The sequence below is a fragment of the Hemitrygon akajei genome, chromosome 15 (assembly GCF_048418815.1).
Source record: "Hemitrygon akajei chromosome 15, sHemAka1.3, whole genome shotgun sequence".
NCBI classification, from domain to species: domain Eukaryota; kingdom Metazoa; phylum Chordata; class Chondrichthyes; order Myliobatiformes; family Dasyatidae; genus Hemitrygon; species Hemitrygon akajei.
The window spans coordinates 61,790,371-61,810,480 of NC_133138.1; the positions used below are offsets into that span (position 1 = coordinate 61,790,371).

Genomic DNA, 20,110 nt, shown 5'->3' on the forward strand with positions numbered 1-20,110 from the left:
GGAATTAATTTTGTTATAAAATTATTTAGAGATTTTGAACTTACCTGGAATGATGGGCTAAAAATAGTGGGAACTTCTGGACGTTGCATGCTATTGCAGCAGGTGTCCATCTTACTTTACATTGAAAACAACTCTCACCTGTGCCAGCCAGGGATTGGCCAGTTTAAGAAGCATTACAGCTCTCTCACTGGTTGCTGTTTGGTGCCTTACCTGGCTGCTGATGTCACGTTGCAGGTAGAGTATAAATCTGGCTCGCTGGAAGCACCTGCTCTTTTGCTCTCTGGTCACCATAGTAGATGGAACCATGGAAACAGTGGAAGTGTGCTACAGTAATGAGAGGGCCCAGTAGCACACTTTAGATAAGTATTTGTAAATGAGTGTAATTTGAATGGTTTACTGAATGCTCAAAGCTTGTCTTGTCCTGTAAATAAATACGTAACTTAATGATAGTGAGTGTCTTCGGTCCCCACTCACCAAATCTGATTTCACGCAACACATAACAAATTTGATACACTGCACAAACACGTACGTAAGTCCTGTACTTGCTGACCAAGCTTTGCTTGTAACTTCTCAGCTGCTCACTGATGTATGAATCTGCAAAGAAGTCATAATGGATTACACTTTCTGTAATTTTCCACCATTTGATCTACTGCACTCATCCTCTGGGCCAGAGTGGATCTGGTGCAAGAGCAGTGCTCATTACTTCCACATTCAACTGAATAGGGAAGTAATGGGCACAAGAAAGATGGGTAAGTGTAAAGCAATTCATCTCCCTTTACGTGAATTGTGTTAGCTTTCAAATTTTAAGTTTTAATAAATTTCCTCTAATCACTTAATTTTTAAATTTTTATGATGTCTAATAGATTCAGTGGTTTTATTTGCTCATTTTATATCAGATGCTTTCAAAGTCATTTGGTTTTTGTTAAAGCCTGATCCATTCTTTGATAGTATTACTTTGCATAAGACCCTGCCTCACCATTTTGAATTAGGCAGCGAATGCCTGCACATCAGTATTGGTGGATTTGCTGATGGTAAGTCTGTGGTTGGTATGTGTGCCTGAAAGCAAGTTCTACCCAAATGCTGCAATATTTTCTTCAGCATAACAAATTGGCACCGAACACTTTGCATGGAACTAATATGGTAAAGAAAAACATCAACTTATCACTTCATGTGCGAGGCATTTTAGTTCGCTGATGTATGTTGTCATTCATAAACTGAGGACCCTGGATTTGAAAAGGTGCTGTGGCAATCTGTAATAAAATTATAGCAGTGGAGAAAGTAATTTACGTTCATGGATTTTTGAGGCAAGTGGTTTCTTTGGATCAATAAATATCTATTGATCTGGTTTAATGGCTGGCTATCTGTGCAGAATTTACCCTGGGGTTTAAATGCTTTAGCATTTAACCTTCACTGATTTTAAGTGCATGGACTTAGTTGTTTCATCAGATGATACAATAAGGTTTTGAGGCACAATGTGTTGTATATACTTAGTGCAAGGAGTAGCTGGCAGAAGCAGATGGACTGCAGAGACTTCAAAGAGTCATTTAGGACCACCATTCATATTAAATGCAGAAATGACAAGAGTGAATGAGAGATCAAAGTGTGGAAAATAAAACTATATGAAAAAATAGGAACTTAGATTTTCAGCTGGAGTAATGTGAGGCAGTTGATATAGCTTCAGCTGAGTGTGGATCCATTCACTCAATATGTATTCATGCCCACCACTTCTATTATAATTGGTATCTAATAATTCTGCATTAATATAGATAATTTTCAACACAAATTAAGAAAATAGATATTTTGGAAGAGTTTCTTTTATTCAGTTTCTGCCTACCATTTTATCCATTCTCAGGAAGAAACATTTAAAATGAACATGTATTAAACAATATAAATCCAAACTTTTTTCTCACTGCTACCATCGGGTGGAAGGTACAAGTGTCTCAGGATTCACACCACCAGGTTCAGGAACAGTTACTACCCCTCAACCATCAGGCTGTTGAACAAAAGAGGATAACTACATTCATTCTATTTCTGGTGTTTCTACAACCAATGATCTCAGTTTAAGGACTTTTTATCTTATTATTTCATTTATATTTGCTTTTGCACAGTTTGTTGTTCATTGACAACATGAGTGAATCTGCAGATGCTGGAAATAAATAAAAACACAAAATGCTGGCAGAACTCAGCAGGCCAGATAGCATCTATGGGAGGAGGTAGTGACGATGTTTCAGGCTGAAACCCTTCATCAGGGTTTGTTGTTCATTGATGCTGTTTAAACTTACTGTTCTATAGATTTTCAGGAAAAAGAATCTGAGTTTTAGGTGGTGACGTGCATGTACTCTGATAATAAATTTTACTTTGAGCCTTTTGAGCTTCTTCCATGCTTTCAGTCTTTTGATCCAATTGGTTCTCCAGTAAAACGCACTAAGTGAAGGATTGTTAAGTTACATTTTGTGAACATAAAACAAATCTCAGTCACTTGCATCAGTGCTCTCTTCAGGCTTGATTAATCGTGTATTAAAGTGGTAAATAGTTTCATTATTGTCGCATGTTTTGATGTACAGTGCAAACCTTAGTTTTACTTGTCATCTATGCAGATAATTTTGTCACATCAGTAAAATGGAAAAAAATAACAGAATGCACAATAAAAGTGTGACAGTCACAGGGAAAATACACAATAAGGTGCAAGGTCATAATGAAGCAGATCCTGAAGTCAAGACTATAGAAGCTGTCCTTGGACATGGTGGTATGTCCTTTCAGGCTTTTGTATCTTCTGCTTGATGAGACTGGGTAAAAGAGAGAACGTTCAGGTGGGTCTGGTCTTTGATTATGTTGCCTGAGTTACTGAGGCACCTAGAAGTGGCGATAGTGTTGTGAAATAGTGTTGTCAACCACCAGTGTCTATATAATGATTAATGGTATTTTTCAAGATATTTCAATCAATTTCTTCTGAAGTGCAGTGATTCCAGTAAAAGGATTGAGGTAAAGAAGTCACAATGTTTCCTACTATTCCATGAGGATCTGTAGTCCCGCCTCTATCCGTCTACAGGGGCGACTCACTTGGATTATTCATTCCACTCACTCTGAACTCTGCAAGTGACTAAGTGAGGCCCAGCGGAACCTGAGGAGCAACATCTCATTTGTCAGGGTATGTTGCAGCAATACTATTAGATTCAGCAATATTCAAGAACAATAACAATATTTCAAATTTGTATCAAAACTGGCCAGTTCTGCTGTAAATGTACCAATATGTAATATCAATTACATTTTATAGTCTCAGTAGGCACTACCTGATATATTGGTTATTTCCAACATTTCCTCTTTTTGCTTCGGGTTCCACAGTGGTTTTGAACTGTATTTTTACACCTTTAACAAGTTATTCTTGTTGTTATTGGTCTCCCGTTGATCTATTATGCTCTGTAAATATTGTAGTACCCTGGGCAATTGTGGCCTCACACTTTCAAAATTAATCCCTTTATTCAAACATGTCCCAGTCCATATAAAGGGTCTTGGGCCAAAATGCCAATTGCCCATTTCCCACCACGGATGGAGCCTGACCTGCTGAGTTCTTTCAGCTTTTTGTGTGCTCCACCAGATTCTAGCATCTGCAGTATCTTCTAACTAGTTATTCTTTCATTTTCCAAGTTTTACTAAAAGGTCTTTGACCAGAAGCATTAACTTTCTTTCTTTTTCCACAGGTGCTCCTGAGTGGTTCCAGCGTTTTCTGTTTTCATTTCAGGTTACCAGCATCTGCAGTCTGTTAAATTTCAAAGATAGTTTGTTACTTATGAACCCCATTTATGAAACAAAATTACTTTTAACCTAATTTATGCCATACATCATTTAGATTCTTCCCTAGCATAAAGTTTTCGAACTGTTATAAGAGTAAGATAGTATTGAAAAGTTTTAAGTACAGAGGTGGTTTCTGTATTTCAGAGCTTGAGCAAACTTTGCCCTGGAGTTCATTAAATTACACATTGGAAATAGTAACAACATTCACTATTAAGTCTCTGACAAGACTGCTGAGGATGTTGGCCTGGAAGAGTGGACCTGGCGGATTTTGTGGTGATAATGCCTCTCCGGACCTTTAAAGGTCCTACCATAGAGCAAACAGTAGATGCAGTAGTGCAGCAAGTACAGTTGTTGCCTCACAGTTTGAATGATTTTGCTTCAATTCCGATCTCTGTGTGGTGTGTTGAGTTTACATTTTCATCTTGTCATCACATGGGTTTCTTCGTGGATAGGCAGTTTAATTGACCTCTGTGGATTTCCCCGGGTATGAAAGTATGTGGTAGGATCTGGGAGTCATTGATTCGGATGCAAGGAAAACAGATTACAGAAAAAATAATTGGGATTGAGAGCTGGCATAGACCTGGTCAAAATGGTCTCTTGTATGTTGTAATGGAAATGTGATAATATGTTTATAATAATAATGGAAATGAAATTAGTCCTTTTAAATTCCTTAAGTGAGCTTTTCTTTACACATCTAAATAACTTAGTAGGAAAACAATAAATCATTAATATATTGAGACTATGTAATAAGGAAAGTTTGAATGCACTGTTGTTCAACTAAATATAGCAAAAGGACTGTCTTAATAATTAAAAAGGCAAGTTATCTGTCGGAAGACCAAATGTACTGATAAGCTTAGGATTTTGTTTTGTGAGTTAATGCTTTCATCATAAAGATTCAAAATTGGTAATTTTGCACTCTTGTTAAATGGTGGAAAATAAGATTGCATCAAACTATTTTCAACAAGCATCATTTCATTACAAGATGGTTCATTAATTTTTCCATTTGAAAGAAAGGAATTGTGTCTTCTAGGAAAAAAACAATCAGGGATAGATGAAGGTGAATGTAAGATGAAGTGATGCAGTCTGAAAGAACTAATAAATGGCATGATATTATAAAGAATAGAGATCTTGGTGTCCTTTTAAACCAGTCCTTAAAATCTGCAGAGAGAGTTTATTTTTTTCAGAGATGCAGCAAACTAACAAACCTTTGTGGTCTAATAAGGCACCACTGTCCAATTACACCTAGGGTGTAGAGTGGAACAAGCTGGACTGTTTTTCCACTTGATCAAATATAGACAGTGGGCTGAATAGCATCAGTGATATTACCTTCTGAGATTCAACAGTTCTGTTGCAGTGAAAAATTATTTTCTAGTTGGGGGAATCAGTTAAAGATGACACAATCTCAAACACTGATCAGAGCCTATTAGGAAAGCTTAGATCACATTACGCACATATCATTTGATAGATGTCTACAAGAGCAATAGATATTAGCTTAATCATTTTAAATTGAAATTCAACAGAAGTTTTCTAGATCCAGGAACAAGATAATGAAAATGAAGTGGATGGATGGAGTTAAGAGTCAGATCTTTAATGGATGATGGAACAGATTCTAGTAGCTGAAGGACTTTCTCCTGGCCCCATTCAATTTCTTATGTTTTACTTTCATTGGTTCTTTGGATGGCTCATTGCCTTTTGGAATGTTTTGGATCCTGAAGTTAGTTCTAACTGACATTTTTAATGAAAGTTTGTTTAACCTGAACTGAAACTAAGTATTTGAGAAACTTGTTACTTATATTTTCCCAAGAATTTTGAAAACAGTGAATTAATAATTAGTAATTAAAAAAAAATTACACTACTATTCTACATTTAGAATGTGGTATTATAATGAATTTGAAGTGTGTCTAAATCTAATATCCAGTGTTTGCTGCCTTATGCATTCAAAATCCCAGCAATGTCTCCACACTACATATGATTTGCATCATTACTTATTTTTTAAACATTTTTAATAATTACTAAATTTAAAAAAGTAATTTTGAGACAAGTTTGAAGGCTTTGGATTTCTTTTGAATGTTTCTTTCCTTGTTCTAGCTCTGTACAATGTCACCTTGTTTCATCTAACTCTCAAAGACAATCTTAAGATCCTAACATCATCAAGTTTATTTTTATTTTTCAAGCGTGATTCGACATGGCATCTAAAACTATGACAGGAGAGTATCCAGACTGGTTGCATCAAGGCCCAGTCCATCAATGGAAATGTTCTCCCCACTGTTGAATACTTCTACAAGGGGTACTGCCACAAGAAAGCAATATCTATTATCAAGGATCCCATGCTCTCAACTCCCTGATGCCATCAGAAAGGAAGGAGGTGCAGGAGTATTAGAACCCACACCACCAGGTTCATGAACTGTTCCTACCCTTCAAACATTAGGCTCTTCAACTAGAGGGACAACTTCACTTGCCCCATCTCTGAATTGTTCCCACATCTAATGTACTCACATTCAAGGATACTTCAATTCAGGCTGTCAGTATTTGTTATGTGGATAACTTCACTCATCTCAACAGCGAACAGATGCTACATCCTATGGACTCACGTTCAAGGACTCTATAACTCATGTTCTCAGCATTATTTATTTATGTATTTTACTGTCAATCTTTGTTTATTTATTATTTATTTAAAAATTTTGCGCAGTGGTTATTTGTCAGTCATTTTATAACTTTTCATTGACTCTATTTAATTTCTTTGTTTTACTGTGAATGCCTGAAAGAAATTGAATGTCAGGGCACTCTTTGTACGTACTTTATATATTTTAACTTTGATGGAACAGAACAATCCAGTGGAACATGCATATCCAACTAATAATTAATGTAGTTAATATTTTGCGTCACTAGATGGCAGAAAATTAACTATATAACTGAGGCACAGGAAAGCTCAGATCTTCATATTAAGTAACAAATTGAAAGAGCGAAGTTCAATGAGTGAATACATACCTGCATTAAAAAGAGACGAATGTTCTGATCTAAATACATTAAACAATAATGGAAGTTCATTTATTTTCCAGTAATTCCCTCTACTCCAGCTAGTGGAGCTGCTGCCTCCCAGTTGCAAACAGTGTAGAGTTTGCACGTTCTCCCTGTGGCCACGTGAGTTTCCCTTGGGGGCACATTTTCCTTCCACATCCAAAGTATTTGTGGGTTTGTAGGTTAACTTACCACTGTAATTTGCCACGAGTATGTAGGTGATAGAATCAGGGATGTGAGAGAGGAGTTGATGGGAATTTGGAGAAAATAGAACAAAATTAATGTCGGCTTAGTGTAAATAGTTGGTGTGAATTTGTTACTGTATAAATCTATTACACAATAACTGAATAACATCAAATGACATAAAATTCTTGGGTGTTCTTTACAAGAAAATTCCTTGGGCTGCCACCGTTCCCCACATTTTCAGGAGGATGTTTATCTGGTCTTTTGTATGGAGGAGCACAGGACTTGACAGCATGGTAGCATAATGGTTAGCACAACTCCTTACAGTACCAGTGACCTGAGTTCAGTTCCTGCCGTTGCCTGCAAGGAGTTTGTATGTTCTCCCTGTGACCACATGAGTTTCCTTCGGCTGGCTGGTGTCCTCCCACAGTCCAAAGATGTGGTTAATTGGTCTTTGTAAATTGTCTTGTGATTGGGCTGGGATTTGTTGGGCTGCAAGGCTAGAAGGGCCGGGTGCCCATTCCGCACACTATCTCAATAAATATATTAAATATCTCAGAATAATGTAATCCACTAAAGACCAAATATAAACTACAATTTTGCAGAAATTGTAGATACCATAGTATGAGACCTGTATTGCATTGTTGTTTTGGCCCAGGAATTATTGCCAAGAGTCACCCACTGGCAATCTCTCTCATTCTCACTTACACAATCAAACTTTTTTGATATGAAAACCAGAAAAGAAGGAGGGAGAGAGTGAGCAAGAGATGACAAGGTGGAAAGTTTAAGGAAAACATTTTCCCAAGAACATATAGTAACAAAGTGTTAAGTTAGATAAGTTGAAGGCTTACACTTTAATACAGAAAGGTTTAGAATAAGGCCTTAAATGTGTTGATAAATGAGAAGTCAAACAAGGTGAAGGATAATAGATGCATGTGAAACTGAGATTATGTCAGATAGAAGTGGACCTACTAGATAAAATAGGACTGGATGAAATGACTAATTGTGATTCTGGTAACCTGGAAATGGGAGCGATAGATTAACCCAGTGGGTAGTGTTTAGTCTGGCATATGTGAAGAAATCCACTAAGGTAAATTCCTAAGTGTTTTATTGTTTTGGATCAAACTTATAAAACTTTAAATTAGACTGTAAGTGTAATCATGACAAATGATGAATGAGGAGAACCCACTAATGATAAAATTGAATCAAATTGTAAATATGTTTTGCTAAGTCTTTGCCATTGTGTTTTATTTTTCAAGCCGACATATTACAGGCAAATAAAAAGTGCAAATGGCCACCTTCAAGATACGTGACAGAAAGATTCAAGAAACATTTTGTTCACCAGTTATAGCAGTGCACTATTTGCCCTGATGTGACTCTTCTCTTTTTGAATACACACAACGATGGATGGACAATCAACTTCTAAGCTATAATATAGTGAAACATATACAACATCAAATAGTGAATTATAAAATTCACTGCACTGATTGAAGCTGAAAGGAGTATATGTATCTTTCTACTGAAACATGGATTTACAATGATTTTAAGAATTATAAATATTCTTACATTATTGATTGAAATAAAAAGAAAGGCTCCAAATGTTCCACCATATTTAAAACTAATGATTTTTGCACCTACACTTTTAGTTCAAATTGACAAGTGTAACAGAATGACAAAGGAAAAGTGAGTCATGAGCTTTTGAAAGTTATGTACTTGCTTTATTATTATAGTGTTATCTGTGCAAATGTCAGAATGACCTTATCAATTTTGCATAGCTTTAGAAAAAATAACACCAATTGTGTACTTTAAGAATGATACTAAGTATGAAAAGATTAAATGGCAAATTGGGAGAGGATTGATGCAAATAATGAGAAAATGCAGAAATTGCTGTAACTGGTTTGCTTATGTCTAAACTTAAAGGCATATGGTGGATGCATAAACTTCATTTCAAATGAACTGGGTTGAAATGATCATTGGATTCTAGGCCTGTTTCAGCCAATTACCAAACGTGAAGGATTTATCATAAACACGAGAAAGTCTGCACAGACTGGAAATCCAAAGTGGCACATATAAAATGCTGGAGGAACTCAGCAGGTCAGGCAGCATCTATGGAAATGAATAAAGTTGACATTTCAAGCTGTGACCCCTCATCAGGCCTCATTTTATTTATATAATGGTTAACACCTATTAATTTTAGGCCTCAAAGCTTAGGCACAAATGCTCATATTCACATTATCCATTCTACAAAAAAGATCAGACACAGAAAATCTAAACCAATTTAACTTTCTGTGCTGAGAAGAATAGAGCTTAAGAATTACTCTTATCCGAGGCAAATGACATAAAGGAGAGATCAATATTTCGTAGACATCCAGGGACATGTGGATATACACTGGCTGCTGGAAAAGAGGCCAATATGTTTTACAATAAGCCAATTGAACTTCAATAACAACAATAGATGATTCTTAGCTTCCTGAGCAAATCCTAGGATTTAATTTATCCAAATGAAATATTACTGTATATATGGAACTCGGAGCACAATATTTATCTGGAGCCATGTAGAATGGAGGGAGGGCAGAATTAGTAGGAAATAAATGCAAACTGCTGTTGGGAAGAGGTCTTCAGAGAACACCAGCTGGAGGAGACAAACATCAAGGTAAAAAGTACTGTGGAGGCACTGATAGGACGAGCAGTACTGATTAATTTAGTGATATTCTTCTTTAGTGGCATATTTGATCCATGATGTACAATAAAAACAGGACCATCTGTTACAAGCACTACATTTGTAAAAAGAATTCGAAGGCCAGGTATGATCTCATGTAATTATTTTTTAATTGACTAAAATGCATTCCAATTGAATTAAAGTCAACAGCATTAATGAGCCAACAAATGTTTACTCAGAACTCTGGTGCAAATCTGTAAATTGACATTATCTTCATTGGAACAGATAGGTTCAACTTTAGTTCAGTGGAATGCCACTTCGAAACAGTTTTATATTATACTTACTCTGATTATTTTTGATGTGTTGAGTTCATTATTTATGAATTAATTTATCTATTGTAAATGGTTGTCAAAACAGTTTAATTGATTGTACTATCTTTTGCTAAATTCCATATGGTTCGTAATTTAGCTGGGAAATTAGAGGAAAAATTCCCGTATTATTCAAAAAACCATGGAAACATTGAGTGAAGTGGCAAAGCTCCATAAGTGATACTAGAACCCATTCATCTTGATAGATATTTCTAATCTGAGACAGATAATTCAATGAAATGTAATAAGTCTCTTACTCTGCCAACGATTCCCTATTAAATTTTGATTCTGTTTTTGACTAATGTGATGCTATTCATTTATATTTTCTTAGAAAAGCTATGAATGTATGTTTGATTGTAAAGCAGATGTTTTCTTGTTTTTGTCATTTCAACAGATTGTGAAAATTTGCCAGCAACATACAGTTGAGTAAAGGCAATTTTTCCAATAGATATTAGAGTGTGAGATAGCGAAAGAGAAAGATAATGTATGACAAACACAAGAGATTCTACAGATGCTAGAAATCCAGAACAACACACACACAATGCTGGAGGAACTTGGCAGGTTCAGATAGCATCTATGGAAATGAATAAGCAGTTGATATTTCGGGCCAGGAACCGTCATCAGGCATACAATGTATAACGATACATTTTTCAGATTCAGATTCAGATTCAGTTTATTGTCATTTAGAAACCACAAGTGCAATGCAGTTAAAAAATGAGACAACGTTCCTCCAGAATGATATCACAAAAGCATATGACAAAACAGACGACACCAGAAAATCCACGTAACGTTTGGCAATCCCCAATCCAGAGTCTGGAGAGGCTGCTGCATATTAATATCGCGCTACCGTCTTAGCGCATTCCTTGGAAAGGAGCTCCAAATCCATCAGACAAACAAGACCAAAACTAAAGCTACAAGACCTGCACAAAACCACATAGTTACAACAGTGCAAACAATAGCATAATTGATAAAAAAAAACAGACCATGGGCACAGTAAAAATAGTCCAAAGATGTTAAAGGACTATAAGTTCAAAAGAAATCACCACACAGTTTCCACAAGTCCCCAGGGTCCCGACAAACTCGCCATCCCACACTGGTGGCAGAAGGGAATACCCCTGCTATGGACTTCCACGTCATTTACTTGGATTTTCAGAAGGCATTTGATAATGTGCTACACATGAGGCTGCTTAGCAAGATAAAGTCCTGTGCTGTTACAGGAAAGATACTGGCATGGATAGCTGTTCAGCCTCACAGACGCAGCACACACCGAAAGTGACCTGACCACAGCGGACTCCGAGTCTGTCGAACCTCCAAGCCGATGACCATCCCCTCCGGCACAGCTTCTCCGAGCACCATCCTCTACCGAGCGTATTAAGACGGCCCTGCCAACGGCAACGTGGCCCCGAGGACTGGGGGTCTGTTCTTCCCAGCAGAGTCCCGGACCTCACAGCAGCAGCAGCAACGAAGAAGGTCTCCCTGGAGATGTTCCCGATGTTCCTCTGTGCTCCCACGTCTGTTTTCAACCGATTCTGATTGCGCATGGCATCCCACTTCACAAATAACAGATAATCAGCTCCGGAGTGGCCGCTGCAAGCTGTGTTGCGCCGCCATCTTGGAATCTTGGCCCCAGAGCAGAATGTAGATACATAAGACACCTTAATGACTCCTGACAATATTACAATTATTTCCAAGTATTTTCTGCAATTCAGCACAGCAGAGTTTAGGATCTGTTAAGAAATGGGATCCTCCTTACCACCTCTTCCACAAGGATCCTCTGGGCAATTATTCTTCTCCTTCCAACAAGATATTTTATTGTATATTTATCAGCACATAGCATCACAAAATGCCAGAAGTGGCTGTTTCATTGTGTAATGTGTAGTTAATTTCACCACAAGATTTTATTCCCTTCACCTATTGTTCAGTAGGGTTTTGGCCCTACTGAAACGTTGACTGTACTTTTTTCCAAAGATGCTGCCTGGTCTGTTGAGTTCCTCCAGCAATTTGTGTGTGTTGCTCGGATTTCCAACATCTGTAGATTTTCTCTTGTTTGTGATCTGCAGATTTTCTCATGTTTGTTGTTGTTTAGCTTCTGGTCACAAATAGGTCTTCAGTTCTTAAACTGTAAACAACAATCACTAATCAGCAAGTTAAACATACAACTTAGCAAACAAGTTCTGTTTATAGCAAAAGACTTGCTGGCTCATAGCTTCTGTCTTACTGTTGAAGAGGTTCAGTATAAGACAATAGGCTATTTAATTTGGCTTGCCTCAAAACAGACAAAGCTGACCAGGTCACTAAGTTCAAGGAAGCTTGCAGACTTGATGGGAAAATATGATTTAGTATATCAAATAACTGATGTGTTTATAGTGGGAAGTTTTATTTAATCAAGGAGGTTAACTTCACATCATTAATTGTGAACTATGTCTCCTAAAAGCTTTTAGACCTTTTGTGTTAAATAGGTATCTGAGGAAATATAATGTATGTGTAAAGTCTCCCAAATGGCAGAGAAAAAGGGTTTAAATTTAGTGACACACACAAAATGCTGGTGGAACACAGCAGGTCAGGCAGCATCAGGCAGCAGGTCAGGAGAAGTGCTGTCAAATTTAAATGCCTTTTAAATTTAGTGAGCAATTCAGGCTTATTAGAAATGGGGTAAGGGACATCAAGAAACTTGAAAAAACCATAGTGTGAATTAGAATCCATTCTTCTGGCTTCGATTTCTGCAACAGATGATTTGCTCATCTGCATTGTTGGTATTTTTTGTTAGTTTATATGAAATGTACCTGAGTTTTAGAAATGTTTTGTTATTTGGAAATGTTTAAGGTAAGACTCCTTGACTTTTAAATGTGTTTTAAGAATGTTGTTTGGAATTTAACATGTATCACTGAAAATAAATTAACTGTGCTTTAAACTATTTTGTTAGCTGGAAGTATCTTCACCTTGGTAGGGAGATGGGACCCACCACTCAAATAGTGGGTATTGGTGGCTAAACTCACTGTGGAGAATCAATAGGGCAGAAAACTCGTCTTTGAAGATTGGGTAGTTACAATATTATCTTCCTTTATTGAGAGTACTTGTGACTAATTATAACTGATAGGGCTTAAGCTCTTTGTCTGAGTTTAGAACTTTGTGGTCAGCAAACCCAATACCATTACAAGAGGATGAGAATCCTTACAACTTCAGAAACTATAAGATACTCCTGCAGTAGTGGGCCACGTCCATGTGTTAATGCACAAGGACATGCCCAGTAGTTCTGAGATTTGTCCTTTGTGTAGAGAATTTTTGATTTAAGAGCACAAGGGCATAAAAAATAAAAACAGCTGAAGTCTCCTGAATTTTCTCCACAATTGAAAAGGACCATGCCGTTATGATATTCAAATTCAGATTCAGATTCAGTTTATTGTCATTTAGAAACCACAATTGCAATGCAGTTAAAAAATGAGACAACGTTCCTCCAGAATGATATCACAAAAGCATATGACAAAACAGACCACACCAGAAAATCCACGTAACGTTTGGCAATCCCCAATCCAGAGTCCGGAGAGGCTGCTGCGTATTAATATCACGCTACCATTTTAGTGCGTTCCCCGGAAAGGAGCTCCAATCCCACCAGACAAACAAGACCAAAAACTAAAGCTACAAGACCTGCACAAAACCACATAGTTATAACATATAGTTACAACAGTGCAAACAATAGCATAATTGATTAAAAAAAACAGACTATGGGCACAGTAAAAATAGTCCAAGATGTTAACGGACTGTAAGTTCAAAAGAAATCACCATAGTTTCCACAAGTCCCCAGGGTCCCGACAGACTCGCCATCCCACGCCAGCGGCAGAAGGGAATACCTCCGCTATGGACTTCCACGGCGCCGCCCGACTCAGCCTCGCAGACGCAGCACACGATGGAAGCTCCGTCGAAACCAGCCTCGCAGACGCAGCACACACCGAAAGCGACCTGAGTCCGTCGAACCTCTGAGCCGACGACCATCCCCTCCGGCACAGCTTCTCCGAGCACCATCCTCTGCCAAGCGTATTAAGACGGCCCCACCAATGGCCATCGGCAACGCGACCCCGAGAACTGGGGGCCTGTTCTTCCCAGCAGAGTCCCGGACCTCACAGCAGCAACGAAGAAGGTCTTCCTGGAATTTCCCGATGTTCCTCTGTGCTTCCACGTCCGTTTTCAATCGATTATGATTGCGCACGGCATCCCACTTCACAAATAACAGATAATCAGTTCCGGAGTGGCCGCTGCAAGCTGTGTCGCGCCGCCATCTTACATTTCTTTTTTTAAAATATTAGTTTCACTTTCACTTTTTTGCCTGTTTCCCAGAATCCTTGACTTTGCTATAAACCTTGGTTTTGAAATTTAAAATTTTTTAAAACATTTTAAAAAATCATAGCCATAACCTTAGTTTTGAATGTGTTTACAGATTTAACCTCTACAGCTCTCCTGAGTAGTGAACTGCAAAGATTCATAACTCTGTAACACAAGTTCCTTCTCAACTCTGTCTTAAACGGGCAATCCATAATCTGAAACTATGTTCCTGAGTTCTAGAGTCCTCTATGAGAAAAACTATAATATCAATAATTACTTTCTGTAACCCTTTCAGAATTTTATATATTTCAGTAAGATCAACTTTCATACTTCTAAACTCCAATGTGAGAAAACCGAATCAACCTCTTATTTAAACCTATCACTCCATAAATAGAAGAACTGAATGATACTCACTGATATAAGTACTTTCTCACCAATGTCGTGAATGGTTGTAACAAGGTTTTTCAATCTCCTTTGCATGGGAGTTAGTGAGATCAGGTGAAGGGCAAGACTGAGTCAGGCAGTGTATCTTACATCCTTGTTTCCAGAAGGCTCAAGTTTCACTGCTATCAAATTCTGTTTTCCTTAATGGCTGCAAAACAGTCTGAAGAAGAGTAGTTCCTTAGCAGCTGAAGTGCTGCAGCTTGAAGCAAGTGCTTCTGGTGTGCTACTTGTATTATAATGGACAACCAACTCTTCCCTCAGCTTCCAAGTTTGCAAGTAGCACAAAACGTGGAAATTAGTAAATAACGACGTGGACAGTAGCAGTGGGCCAAGATAAATGAGTTGAAATGGCAGACACTTGCCAAATGAAGTGCAGTGCAGGCAAGAGTGAAGTCATGCATTTCACAAGGGAAATGAGGTTGGGAATTGTTGGACTAGACTCTGTAAATGTTATTTTCCTTGAAGTTTAACTTTTTTAATATTTGTTTGTATTTTTATGTAGTTAAACACATGCATGTAATTGTTCAGTCTGTTTTCTCGTGGCCGCAGCTGCTTTTGTAACAACTTGGTTGCAGTTGCTGGTAGTGCATTTCTGGAATGGGGCTATCTGATTGGTTGATTCAAGCAACAGAATTTGAATGGAATTTGTTGTTAATTAGCAGATTGGTATAAGAAGGCAAGGCCATATTGGCTCTTCCTCCTTTTTTGTCTTATTTTTTGCCTTCTCTTGCTACTAGGCTCTGTTTTCACTACTCTCTTCACTATCTCTTTGTTCTTTTGGTATTTAACAAATGATTGTAAGCAACACGTTTTATGCCTCTTTCTTGACTTCTGAAGAAACTCAGATCAAAAATATCAGCATCCAACAACGTTGGTGTAGTTGTAGGACGGTTGCAAAGATTGAAGGGTTCGGAAGAAGCCCAGACGAAGTGGAAACTTCTGCCGTGCAAATTTAAAAGGAGGTAAGAACTTCCTCTATATTTTACAACTCATCCAAGAAGTCGCTTAATTCTTGCTTCAATGCAACATCTAATGGAAATATAAGAGTGAAGGAAAATTATTATATATTGCTGTTCTAAAAAAAAATAATTTAGATTGCAGTCCAGTGAGGAAAAAATTGTCATTTGCAAACCAATAATTTAATGAGTACAATTCTACAAAAGTATCTATTGCAATTCTCCAAAATTCTGATTATAATCCTAAAGTCAAATACTGATTTCAACCCTATAACATACTGTAACTATAACCCTATATATCCTACAAAGTTCCAACATTTTGATTATACTCCATAAAAGATAATTTCAATTGTAATCCAATAATATTTCGCTGCAATCCAACAGTATTCCAAATGATAAAAAGTACATACAAAGAGATTGAATTAAGACAATGGCCAAAGTAATGTTGTTCTCATGGCTATCCCTTGAGGTCAAGGATGATGGTCTTCATTCTGTTGATCTATTTATGGGCTCTGAAGTGGCTTATAAATCCAATCCCACAGAGCAAAATCACCTGTGCATGTATTTGTTTAACATGTACTTGATGTTGCACTCCAAGAAGCACACGATACTTCACAAATCAACCAACTGATTCCAATGGCATGGGAACCATGACGATTGGAGCTGATGGATTTTTTGCAGCCTCCATCCGCCTTCACAGCCGTTGAGTTCGAAGTAACTTCGTCTGCTCATTCCACCGCTGAGGTCTTGGTTGGATTGTTCTTTGTCAGGGACCTAACCTTCGACCTTACCGCCATGGGTGACCCTACCAGGAGCATAGCTCCAGAGGCATTGCCCTCGGGATCTCAGAACCACACAAGCTTCTCCACCACGACAAGGTGACCATCCATGGAGAAGCCAAAGTACTGTAACCTACTACAGATAAGGGGGGAGCTGTATCTCCAATTATGAATGAACAGATGACTGTGAGTTTCATTACTTATTTGATTAATTTTATTCTTATTTACTCTTATGTGAGAGTAATAAAGAAATCTAAATGAAGTAAACCATGAATGGCCTTTATAAATCAGAGCATTGAGTGCAGGAGTTGGGATGTAATGTTAAAATTGTACAAGGCATTGGTAAGGCCAAATTTGGAGTATTGTGTACAGTTCTGGTCACCCAATTATTTGAAAGATGTCAACAAAATAGAGTACAGAGGAGATTTACTAGAATGTTATCTGGGTTTCAGCACCTAAGTTACAGAGAAAGGTTGAACAAGTTAGGTCTTTATTCTTTGGAGCACAGAAGGTTGAGGGGGGACTTGATAGAGGTATTTAAAATTATGAGGGGGATAGATAGAGTTGATGTTGATAGGCTTTTTCCATTGAGAGTAGGGGAGATTCAAACAAGAGGACATGAGTTGAGAGTTAGGGGGCAGAAGTTTAGGGGTAACACGAGGGGGAATTTCTTTACTTAGAGAGTGGTAGCTGTGTGGAATGAGCTTCCAGTAGAAGTGGTAGAGGCAGGTTCGATATTGTCATTTAAAGTAAAATTGGATGGGTATATGGACAGGAAAGTAATGGAGGGTTATGGGCGAGTGCAGATCAGTGGGACTAGGTGAGAGTAAGCGTTCGTTATGGACTAGAAAGGCCGAGATGGCCTGTTTCTGTGCTGTAACTGTTATATGGTTATACGGTTATATGAATGTTGCGTCTAAAGAAATGTGGCTCTTGCATGACATTGAGAAAGTAGGGGATAAGAACCAGAAAATGCCCTTGGGTAAAGAAAGGACAGTCTGGACAATAGCAATTTCATTGTGATTAAGAAAGTATGAGCACATTGCATTAGAAGAACAGATAAAGTGATAGTTTAAGCTATCACATGGTCAACCTGAAAATCAAATTTGTGAGTTCATGGAGCAACTGAAGAAGTAAACTGATAATTTGGGAAAGAAAAGTGAAATGTGTGATAAACTACAAAAACAGTATGTTAGAGGTAGTGACAAGTCCAAAGAGCAAACGTTTGCATTAGCTAAATGAGTGAAAAAACATGGTAAGTGTAATTAAATTGAGGTACATTGTACAGAGCTCCGAATCCAACTGAAACAGTATCAGAATACTCAGCAGGGAACCCCAGTGGGTGGGCCAGCCAGTGACACTTCTCCTTGGGGAACACCCCTTACATTGGACAGTCCTCTGAGACAGCACCGGAATCCAAACTCAGAGGAATTACATGATGGACATGACATGGACTCTACAGTGGCCTCTAGTGACTCAAGTGAGGATGACAGAGATGAAAGAATAGGATTGGCAAATGTGTCATGGCTTGCTCCAATTTTAGGCCCTCTGCTGGTTGCCGTTGATTATAGATGTTGCGTTCCAGCTGTCTCCATAATACGCAAGCCAGGACAATATGATATAGGGAGTAAGCTATCGCCATGTAGCAGGTTCTCCTTCTCTATACAAAGGAATGGCAGAGACTAACATAGTTTGGTACCAGTAGTGTTGCAGGAGTTTCCAGTCAGTGTTGAACTCAATGTAGGATTGTTTTAAGGATTCCAGCTCTAGATTTTCCCAATATAGCTGCAAGACAACAGAGGTTTGAGATCAGAGTTTTCCTTCTCTTACATCAACTACCAACCATGGCTGACAAGCCCCATCTGCCTGAAGTGACTATTTTTAAGGCACCAGTAACCTGCCTTTATCCCTTCACTTGTCAGTGGTAACGGTCCCAACAGGCCTAGTAGCTAAGACATAAAGGTCAGGAGCTGGATTTGGTTGTCTTGTCTTGTCCATACTGTACCAACCGCTGCCACTGGACTATAAATATGCAGGAGCAATGTGTGGTTAAGTGCCTTGCTCAAGGACACACACGCTGCCTCAGCTGAGGCTCGAACTAACGACCTTCAGATCACCAGTCCAAAGCCTTAACCACCTGGCCATGCGCCAACACCAAGGGCTATTTGAGGCGCATACCATTGGGAGCATTTAATAGGTAGTGGGAGCTTGTCCCCACTACCACTCCCAGCTATAACAATGTTAAGAAGCCATTAATGTCCATTAATGACCAAGGAAGTGAAGACACGCAGGTCTGAAGATGGAAATTATGAACAGGAGAAAACCTGCAGATGCCAGAAATCCAAAGCAACAGACAAAATGCTGGAGGTACTCAACAGGCCAGACAGCATCTATGGAAAAGAATAAGCAGTTTGATGTGTTGGGCTGAGACCCTTCTTCAGGACTGGAAACTTTGAAAACAGACAGATGGTTTTTCATCAGCCTCCTGAATTGGAGATGATTGATAAATGATCCAAAGAAATTTCCATATCCTAAAAAAGAAAGTTTAAAGACCTGGCCTGAGATTCAACATATTAAGAACATGTACAAGCTACCCACATGATGGCATCCAAATTTTAGCTACTATGCTGTCTTCTCAGCAAATCAGACAGTTAACTCCTGGAGTTGACAACAACATGGGAGTTAATAAATCATACAAGATGATCGGAATGCTATTAAGAGGTGATGGGAAGAACAGGTCCCAAGACAGACTGATTGGAAGAAAGTGGTTGATTGCAACCAAAAGATTTCTAAGGATGCTTCTAAATACGAAGAGCAGTACAGGATAGTGTGGTTAAGTTATTCAGGAGTTATGGGAGTAAATGAAGATAACATTTAAAACTCTACATATGGTCCCTTGAATTCAACTTTTATGGATGGCCTGAAACCACATATTGCCAAAATGGTGAAGCTGACAAAACTGAAATGGAGTGACATTGATGCTCCATATAGAGAGTTAGAGGAAGTTGCCGAAAAAGTGAAGTGAGATATCGAAATCTGAATAAAATCATTACAATGAGTCAGTTACCTGTTGATCAACAGCCACTGACCATGGGTCAACAGTCAACAGTCATCACTTGCTAGTCAACAGCCACAGCTGCTGCAGATGAGTCAACAGCCAACACCTATTAACCAACAGAAGAAGTGCGATAGGAATTAATTGTGTGTATCACAGCAGTCTCAGTCTGAGCCATACCTCCAAGGCCAATCCCCTAAAACAAAATCCCACTTTTGTGGTAGGCAAAGACATTGGGCAAGTGGTTGTTGATATGGGAAGCAAGGTGGACAATAGGAACAAGCTCAAAAGCAAGTTCAATCCCCTGCCTTGCAAAAGTTGGGAGACACTAATTTGATGACACAGTTTCAGTAAGCAGTGTTGGATGTAATTGGGCATTTTGTTGCAGTTAAAAATGACTAAGCACTTCCCTGTTGTCCTTGCTTGATTTGATAGAGCAAAAAATATTTGTATCCAGTCCTGATGAAAGGTCACGGTCTGAAACATTAACTGTTTACTCTTTTCTATTGAAGTTGCCTGGCTTGATGAGTTCCTCTGGC

The 20,110-nt window shown here is 38.3% G+C and overlaps 1 long non-coding RNA gene across 1 annotated transcript; it reads left to right on the forward strand.

Annotated features, from left to right (window-relative positions):
• Positions 1–644: 644 nt before the first annotated feature.
• Positions 645–10,634, forward strand: LOC140739400 (uncharacterized). Its single transcript, XR_012101622.1, has 3 exons — positions 645–749; positions 5,967–6,933; positions 8,253–10,634. It is a non-coding gene; the product is annotated as an uncharacterized lncRNA (long non-coding RNA).
• The last annotated feature ends 9,476 nt before the right edge of the window (positions 10,635–20,110 follow it).